At 46.6% G+C, this 8,398-nt stretch overlaps 1 non-coding gene across 1 annotated transcript; it reads left to right on the top strand.

The window, feature by feature from the left end:
* The first annotated feature begins 6,826 nt into the window (after nt 1-6,826).
* Nucleotides 6,827-6,899, top strand: TRNAG-UCC. Its single transcript has one exon. It is a non-coding gene; the product is annotated as a tRNA-Gly (tRNA).
* The last annotated feature ends 1,499 nt before the right edge of the window (nt 6,900-8,398 follow it).

Here is an 8,398-nt window from a genome sequence, read left to right as displayed (position 1 = left end):
TGCCACTCCCGTGTCCCCCTCGCCCGAGACAGCCACGGCATCTCCAGTATTTCCCGGTGTTACCTGGTGGGCCCCGGCACCCCTGCCTGAGAACCGTCGGTTCAGCCACACTTTTCACACTGTTTTGTTTTCAGTGTATTTCCTTTTAAAAAAATAATAAATTTTATTTATGTTTTATTTTTAAATTATGAAAATATGATAACACGTTTACAGGAAACTTGAAAAATACAGAACAAAGTTACATATGTCCTATGTGCTGTGCTTAGCCATGGCTGACTCTTTGTGGCCCCCATGGACTGTAGCCCACCAGGCTCCTCTGTCCATGGGGATTCTCCAGGCAAGAACACTGGAGGGGCTTGCCAGTCCCTTCTCCAGGGATCTTCCTGACCCAGGATTTGAACCCATGTCTCCAGCATTGCAGGCAGATTCTTTGCCATCTCAGCCACCAGAGAGGCCCAAGAATACGGCAGTGGGTGGCCTATCCCTTCTCCAGGGGACCTTTCTGACCTAGGAATCGAACCGGGGTCTCCTGCATGGCAGGCGGTTTCTTTAGTTTCACATATATTGCAGTTATTTTTGCGTAGATAAAGTAAGATTCTATTTGGAGTTTCAATATCGAATTCTCAAAAATTAATAGAATGAATAGACAGAGAAGTAGAAGGATATGGTAGGCCTGAAGAGGTCTATAAACCAATTCGTCATAATTAAGATTTATACAGTTGTCACACAACAGCAGGGTACAAATGCTGTCCACGTTTGCAGAGACTACAAACTAGGAGACCCTGGGACATACCCGGGGACGTAAACCAAGGTGCAAAAATTTCATGATCTAAAAGTATGGAAATCTCTTACCCCTGTGGAATTATGTTAAAAATCAATATCAAAAAATGTTTGAAAATAAGCCACATATTTTCAAGTGCAATAAAACTTTTTCAAATTGTAAATGAAAAATAAATTTTTTAGAGGAATCTGGCTCACAGCAAAACTGAGCAAAGGGAGACTTCCCAGGGGGGGTCCAGTGTTTAAGACTCGTCGCTTCCAATGCAGAGGGCACAAGTCTGATCCTCAGTCACGGAACTAAGATCCCAACACCCGGAGGCCAAAAAATTAGAAAAAAAAAAAACAAAACAAGGAAAGTCTGAGAAACTGGCAGGGCCAAGAGGTACCTAAGGAGTCGTGACAACTAAATGTAACATTGTATCCTGGCTGGGATCCTGACAGATAAAGCACAGGAGGGGAAACTGAGGAAATCTGATGGATTAAAAAAAAAAAAAAAACAAGAGCAAAGGTACAGAGGGCTCCCTACCCCTGCTGCCCCAACACGCCCAGTCCCCCTGTGGCCAACACCCCCACCAACACGGGACGTTGGTCACAACAGATAAAGCTGCTACAACAGGTAAACCTCACTTTAGGTACCGACACCTTCTCATCACCATGCGTCCCCGTGTGTCAGTGATGCCGCTGTTATTGTACATCGTGGGGATTAGCGCAGCCGTGTAATGACATGGAGACACCGTGATGGCCTCAGACGGAGCATCTTGGTGCCCTAAACGTCCCCTGTGGCCCACCTGTCCATCCCTCCTCCCAGCCCTAGGCAACCTCACACACACACACTAGAATGCCCCCAGCTCTACGCGAACCACCATATCCCGAGTCCCTCCTTGACCCCTGGGAGCCGGGGACTGTCTCATCCCATCTGGGGTGAGGACATGCGGGTCCCGAGGGCCAGCGAGCGTGCGTCTGTGCACGCGGATTCCTCACCCGGGTCTCCGAGGTGGCACAGAGCAGTCTGGATGTGGGCCAGGTGTTGAGGTGAACAGTGACTGTGGAGAGGGTCGGGGAGGGTCCGGAAAACACGCAAGAGGCAGAAGTCTGTTGTTGTTTTTTTCCTAATTTTTTATTGAAATGAATTTACAGTTAATTTCTGATATACAGCAAAGTGATTCAGTTATATACATATATATATATATTTGTTGTTGTTGTGCACGCTAAGTCACCTCAGTCGTGTCTGACTCTGCGACCCCGTGGACTGTAGCCTGCCAGGCTCCTCTGTCCATGGGATTCCCCAGGCAAGAAGGCTGGCGTGGGGTGCCATGCCTTCCTCCAGGGGATCTTCCCGACCCAGGGATGGCGCCCACATTTCTTATATCTCCTGATTGGCAGGCAGGTTCTTTACCACTAGGGCCACCGCGAAGCCATTGTTTATATGTGTGTGTGTATACGTTCTAAATATTCTTTTCCATGACGGTTTATCCCGGGATATTGAATACAGTTCTGTGTGCCATGCAGTATGCAGCAGGCCCTTGGTGCTTACCCGTCTTATATAGACCGGCTCGCATCCTGTATAGACTATATATGTTGTTGTTGTTGAGTCGCTCAGTCATGTCCAACTCTGTGCAACCCCATGAACTGTAGCTGGCTGGACTCTTCTGTCCGTGGGATTCTCCAGGCAACAAGACTGGAGTGGGGTGCCATTTCCTCCTCCAGAGGATCTTCCCCACCCAGGGATGGAGCCTCCGTCTCCTGCACTGGCAGGTGGCTTCCTTACCACTACTGAGCCATACGGGGAAGCCCTGTAGACTGTTAACGTGTATGTTAATACTAATCCCAAAAGCTCAGTTTCTCCCTCCCCTATCCCTTCACCTCTGTTTGTAAAGCCCCATGGGAAGTGAAAGTGAAGTTGCTCAGTCGTGTCCGACTCTTTGTGGCCCCACGGACTGTAGCCTGCCAGGCTCCTCTGTCCCTGGGATTCTCCACCAAGAATACTGGAGTGGGGTGCCATTTCTTTTTCCAGGGGATCATCCCAACCCAGGGATCGAACCTGGGTCTCCTGCATTGTAGGCCCACGCTTCAACACCAGAGTCTTGTGGACTTTCAGTTTCAGGGTTTTTCTGTTGTGTTTTGTTGAAACTCACTCTGTCCTTGTGCTCTGCCCTGCCTGTCCCACAAAAAAGAACACCCGTAGACCGTGGCCCGCCAGGCTCCCTGTCCATAGGATTCTCCAGGCAAGAACACTGGAGTGGGTTGCCATTTCCTTCTCCAATGCATGAACGTGAAGAGTGAAAGTGAAGTTGCTCAGTCGTGTCCGACTCTTAGCGACCCCATGGACTGCAGCCCACCAGGCTCCTCCACCCATGGGATTTTCCAGGCAAGAATACTGGAGTGTTGCGGAGTCCTAGGTTTCTCCATTTCCAAAAAGCCAGCCGAACACGGCCTGGATTTCTGAAAAACCTGAGTGTATGTTGTAAAAGCATCGTGGTGGGTGGAAGGGTTTGCTTCTACAAGCAGGGCAGGCTGCAGGGCGGGCCGGGGTGTCGCAGACGCTCCTGCCTTTCCTCCGGAGAGCCTGCCGCTCTGACGGGTTCCTCGGAGCTCATGCTGATGAACAGCAGCCCCCTTACCGACAGTCTGGCGGCAGCTGCCGGGCGATCAAGGCGGGGACGCGGGCCTCTGCGGCCTTCACGTGCGGCTCAGAATCAGCCTGCGAGCACCGGGGCCATGCAGCTGTCGGGGGATTAGCTGTAAGGAAAGGCGATCCCGTGACGAATGGGTCAGGTATGTCCGCCCCTGGGAAGCCGAAGCTCCAAGATCTGCCTGATAGGAAACCGGTTGGCTTGCAACAACAGAAAACTCATTTGTCTCCTGCGTCCTTGTCGGGGAGTCGTGCTGTGGACCGCTTTGAACGCGGCCAGAGAAACAGAACGGGCTTCCTGGGGGGCTCAGACGGTAAAGAAGGCGCTTGCAATGCAGGGGATGTGGCTTTGACCCCTGGCTCGGGGAGATCCGCTGGAGGAGGGAAAGGCTACCCACTCCAGTGTTCTGGCCTGGAGAGCTCCATGGACAGAGGGGCCTCGTGGGCTACAGTCCACGGGGTGACAAAGAGTCAGACACGACCGAAGGAATCAGAACAGCAAGAGAAGCAGGACACTCAGTGCAGACCCCGTGCAGGCTGCCCACCGGCTGTAGCACTCCGGTTGGGGAGCCCCTTGGGCACTTTGCTCAGAGCGTGTCACCCATGGTTTCTGAGATGTTCTGTTTCTTACTCGTGATCCCAAGGAGGGGTGCTTTGCAGTGAAACGATTGTGCTTCCCCCGAAAGAAAGCCAGTACCCAGAGTGGCCAGAGACGTGACCACAGGTCTATCCACGTTTCGTTTTCTTCTCCTGAAGCTGAGAGGCGCCTGCCACCCCGGATGTGGTAGGAATTGGACGAGGCTAGGACGAAACATTACTATTTAAAATTAAAGATCACCTCTTTCTGAGTCTCCCCCTCACCTTCCCAGGGGGCGGTGGAGTTTGAAATAAAAGGAGGGGACTTCCCTGGCGGTACAGTGGATAAGAATCCACATGCTAGTGTAAGGAACAGGGGTCCCATCCCTGATCTGGAAAGATCTCGCATGCTGCGGGCAGTTAAGCCAGTGCACCATCACTCCTGGAACCTCGTTCTAAAGCCCACGGTCCAAACAAGAGAAGCCACTGCTCCCCACAGCTAGGGAAAGTCCGCACCCAGCACAGCTGAAAATAAAAATGAATTTTAAGAATATTTTTTAAAAAGAGAGAAAGAAGGATGTGGTCAGACGCACAGTGTAGAAAGATGGCTTTGGCCTTCAGTGCATGAAGTGATGGGTGGAGGATAGTGTCCTTGGAAGGTTTAAAAATAGACAAAAGTAGACAAAATAGCAACATTTATTCCATTGCACTCATCATTTCAATACTTTTCTCTATAGCAGAAACTAACACGATGTTGTAAAGCAACTATATGCCAATAAAAATTAATGTTAAAATAAAGAAAATAAAATTATTCCTTTTATTTATTTCTTTTTTAAGAAAGATTTTTTTAAACTTATTGGGCATTCCCTGTTTGTCTAGTGGTTAGGACTTGGCGTGTTTACTGCTGCAGTCCAGGCTCAATCCCTGGTCAGGGAACTAAGATTCTGCAAGCCTTACAGCAAGACAAAAAAAAAAACAGACAAAAAGATTTTTACTCATCAAAGACTAGATACAACACAGACACACACCCACATGAATAATAATAATTCATAATAGCATTATTTTTTCATTATGTTTGGTTTAATTCATAAAGTGGAATACTATACAGCTATTAAGAAGGAGCGCAGGCCAAATGCTGTGTAATTTATGTAAAGGGGCTACATTCATATGTGAGGATAACTATCATTCTAAGGTTCTTGTAAACGATCTACCAAAAAAAAATAGTTTTAATCAAACTAAAGATAAAAAATAAAGAATAATAACTGAAGGACTTGGGGGAAGAAAACGAACACAAAATTGTTCTAAATTCCAATATGGCATGATCTCCAAAATATATTTTGGTGGGAAAAAAGAAGATACCGAACAGTGGGTTTAGTACACTATGTTTTGCAGGAAAAATGGGAAATTTATACATGTATCTACTTGTGTGTCCATAACTCTATGAATAAACCGAAAGTGTGGCCTGTATCACTGGTTGCTTCATAAGAAGGAAACTGGGTACCACAGGATGGGGTGAGATCCTTTTTATTTCACATTTTTAAAATTTGAATAAATTTTTAAGTTGAAGTATAGGTTAATTTACAATGTTGTGTTAGTTTCAAATGTACAGCAAAGTGATTCAGTTATCCACACATATCTATTCTTTTCCAGATTCTTTTCCGTTTTTATAAGTCATTACAAGATATCAGTATCCTTCCCGTGCTATTCAGTGGGACCCTGTTGTTTATCTGTTTTATCAACATATAGAGTAGTGTCGAGCTGTTAATCCAAACCCACGGTCTATCCCCCTCCCCACCATGCCTGTTGTTTCCTGTGCCTGTGGGTCTGTTTCTGTCTGCAGATAAGTTCATCTGCATATTTTTTAGACCACATAGAAGCAATGCCATATGACATTCATCTTCGTCTGACTTCATTTAGTATGACAGTCTCTGGGCCCATCCGTGTTGCTGCAAGTGGCACTATTTCATCCTTTTTGATGGCTGAGTAATATTCCATTGTATATATGCCCCACCGTTCCTTCCTTCATCCGTTCTTTAGTCAGTGGACATTCCCGTGGCCTCCCCGTCTTAGCTATTGTGAACAGTGCTGCTATGAACACAGGGGTGCACGGATCTTTTCGAAGGATGGTTTTTGTCTTTTCCGCATCGTTGCCAAAAGGGGGGTTGCTGGATCGTGTGGTAACTCTATACTTAGCGTTTCAAGGAACCTCTGGCCTGTTTCCACAGTGATGACCCCAACCCATTTACATCCCCACCCACAGTGCAGGAGGGTTCCTTTTTCACCATGCCTTCCAGAGGGGCATCTTTCCACTGCTTGTCTATTTGAATCTTTGAATGTGTTGCCTGTTCCAAAAAATGAATAAAAGTAGATTTTAAGTGGAAATAAATAACCTTGAAGATAAACTAAAACAGGAGACCTCAGCCCTGTTCCCCTCGCAGCCCCAACCTTCTCCATCATGCTGATGGAGCTCACCACAGGAGCCCAGTGGCACTTACCGAACGTCCGCTTAGCCCAGCTTCCGCTTAGCCCCACTCTGACCGGTCCACGGAGAGAGAATCGTCCTCCCTTAACGAGTGTTCCGTCTTCCCCTCCCAGGTGTGTCGTCAGCCCCAAGGAAGAGGCCGTCAGCCTGAGACCAAGAGGGTCCGGGGGCGAGTTCCCCCGGGTAGGAGCGAAGGTAAGAGCGCAAGAACCACCCCGTGCATCACCTCCCAGCCCTCCTAGGCCCCGCAGGTTGTGGGGAGGCCGGTGGGGACCAGTGAGGGTGGGCACCGCATCTGGCGCGGTCACAGAGGCAGAGCGGGTGGGGAACCGGCAAGAAGGCCTGGGGGCGGGGCTTCCCTGGTGGTCCAGTGGCTAAGACTCTGCGCTTCCAAAGCAGGGGACCCAGGTTCGATCCCTGGTCAGGGAGCTAGATCCCACACGGCGCAACTAAGACCCGGCGCAGCCAAATAAATACATATAAATAAACATTTTGAAAGAAGAAGGTTCTAGAGGGGACCTGGGGTCAGACTTGCATCGAATGTCAGCACTGTGCAGAACCTATTCCTTCTCCCGGAGGGCAGCATTCTAAACAGGAGCGGCTCCTTCTCAGATCTGCCTTTTAGGAAGATTATCTCTGCTGCTAGAATGATAGTCACCAAATTCCAGGCCTCTCAAAGCTGCTTCTGTATTCCCCATCATTAATGTTATTGTCTGTGTGGTTCCCTCCATAACAGTTTTTTTAAAAAGTTTCATTGGACTCCCTGTTTAACTGAAATAATCTCATTAAAGGTAATTTTAAATTTATTTTTATTGATATGTTAAAAGAAAACTTTGATTCATAACTTACAGAGTAAATCAGCATTAGCTCAAAATTTTAATTAGCCATCCAAGGAATCGAAAATATAAAATTACTAGAAGGAAGCTTAGCAGAAAGTCCTTCTGATTGTGAGTTAATACAAATATCTCTTTGATATTCCTCCAAAGCCACAATTCAAAAATTAATAAAGAATGATAATTTGGACTTCATAAAAATTAATAATTTCTGCTTTTCTTTTTTTTTTTTTTAATTTTTCTTCTGGGCCACACCTCGAAGCTTGTGGGATCTTGGTTCCCCAGTGAGGGATTGAACCTGGGCCCACTGCAGTGAAAGCGCTGGGTGCTAACCACCAGACCACCAAGGAAGCCCCGAGAATTTCCCCTTTGAAAGACTCAAAATATGGAAGGCTTCATGCATTTCCTGGAGCCTGGGCCATGTTAATCTTATCTGGATCGGTCCGGTTTTAGTATATGTGCTGCTGAAGTGAGCACGGTAGTTTTAAAATGGAAGCTTAGTCGATTTACAATATTTCGTTAGCTTCTGGTATATAGCAAAGTGATTCAGCTATACATATCTTTGTATATATCTGTATTCTTTTTAAACTTTTTTCCATTATGGTTTATTGCAAGATATTGAATGTAGTTCCCTGTGCTGTACAGTAAATCTTTGTTGTTTATTTTATACACACGGTGCGTGTATATATTAATCCCAAACTCCTAATTTATCTCTCCACCCATAATTTTTATACAACGACATACGCCCATCATTTCTCAGGACAAATAATTTAAAACAGTAATAAAAAATAAAGATAGGTTTACTGGTCAGCCATTTAAGAAATGAAATAATGCCATTTGCACCAACATGGACGGACCTAGAGATGATCATAGTAAGTGAAGTAAGTCGTAAAGAGAAAAACAAATACCCTGGGATATCAGTGATATGAGGAATCTAAAATATGACAGAAATGAACTTATCTGTGAAACATAAACAAACTCAGACATAGAGAACAGACTCATGATGGCCAAGGGGTGGGGGCGGGAAGGCTTGGGGGTTTGGGGGTCAGCAGATGTCAGCTATTATATATAGGATGGATAAACAACAAGGCCCTA

The sequence above is a fragment of the Oryx dammah genome, unplaced genomic scaffold, assembly GCF_014754425.2.
Source record: "Oryx dammah isolate SB20612 unplaced genomic scaffold, SCBI_Odam_1.1 HiC_scaffold_13, whole genome shotgun sequence".
In the NCBI taxonomy this organism is placed as follows: Eukaryota; Metazoa; Chordata; class Mammalia; order Artiodactyla; family Bovidae; genus Oryx; species Oryx dammah.
Note: the sequence above shows the minus strand (reverse complement) of the source record. Positions and strands in the feature narration are given on the sequence as shown.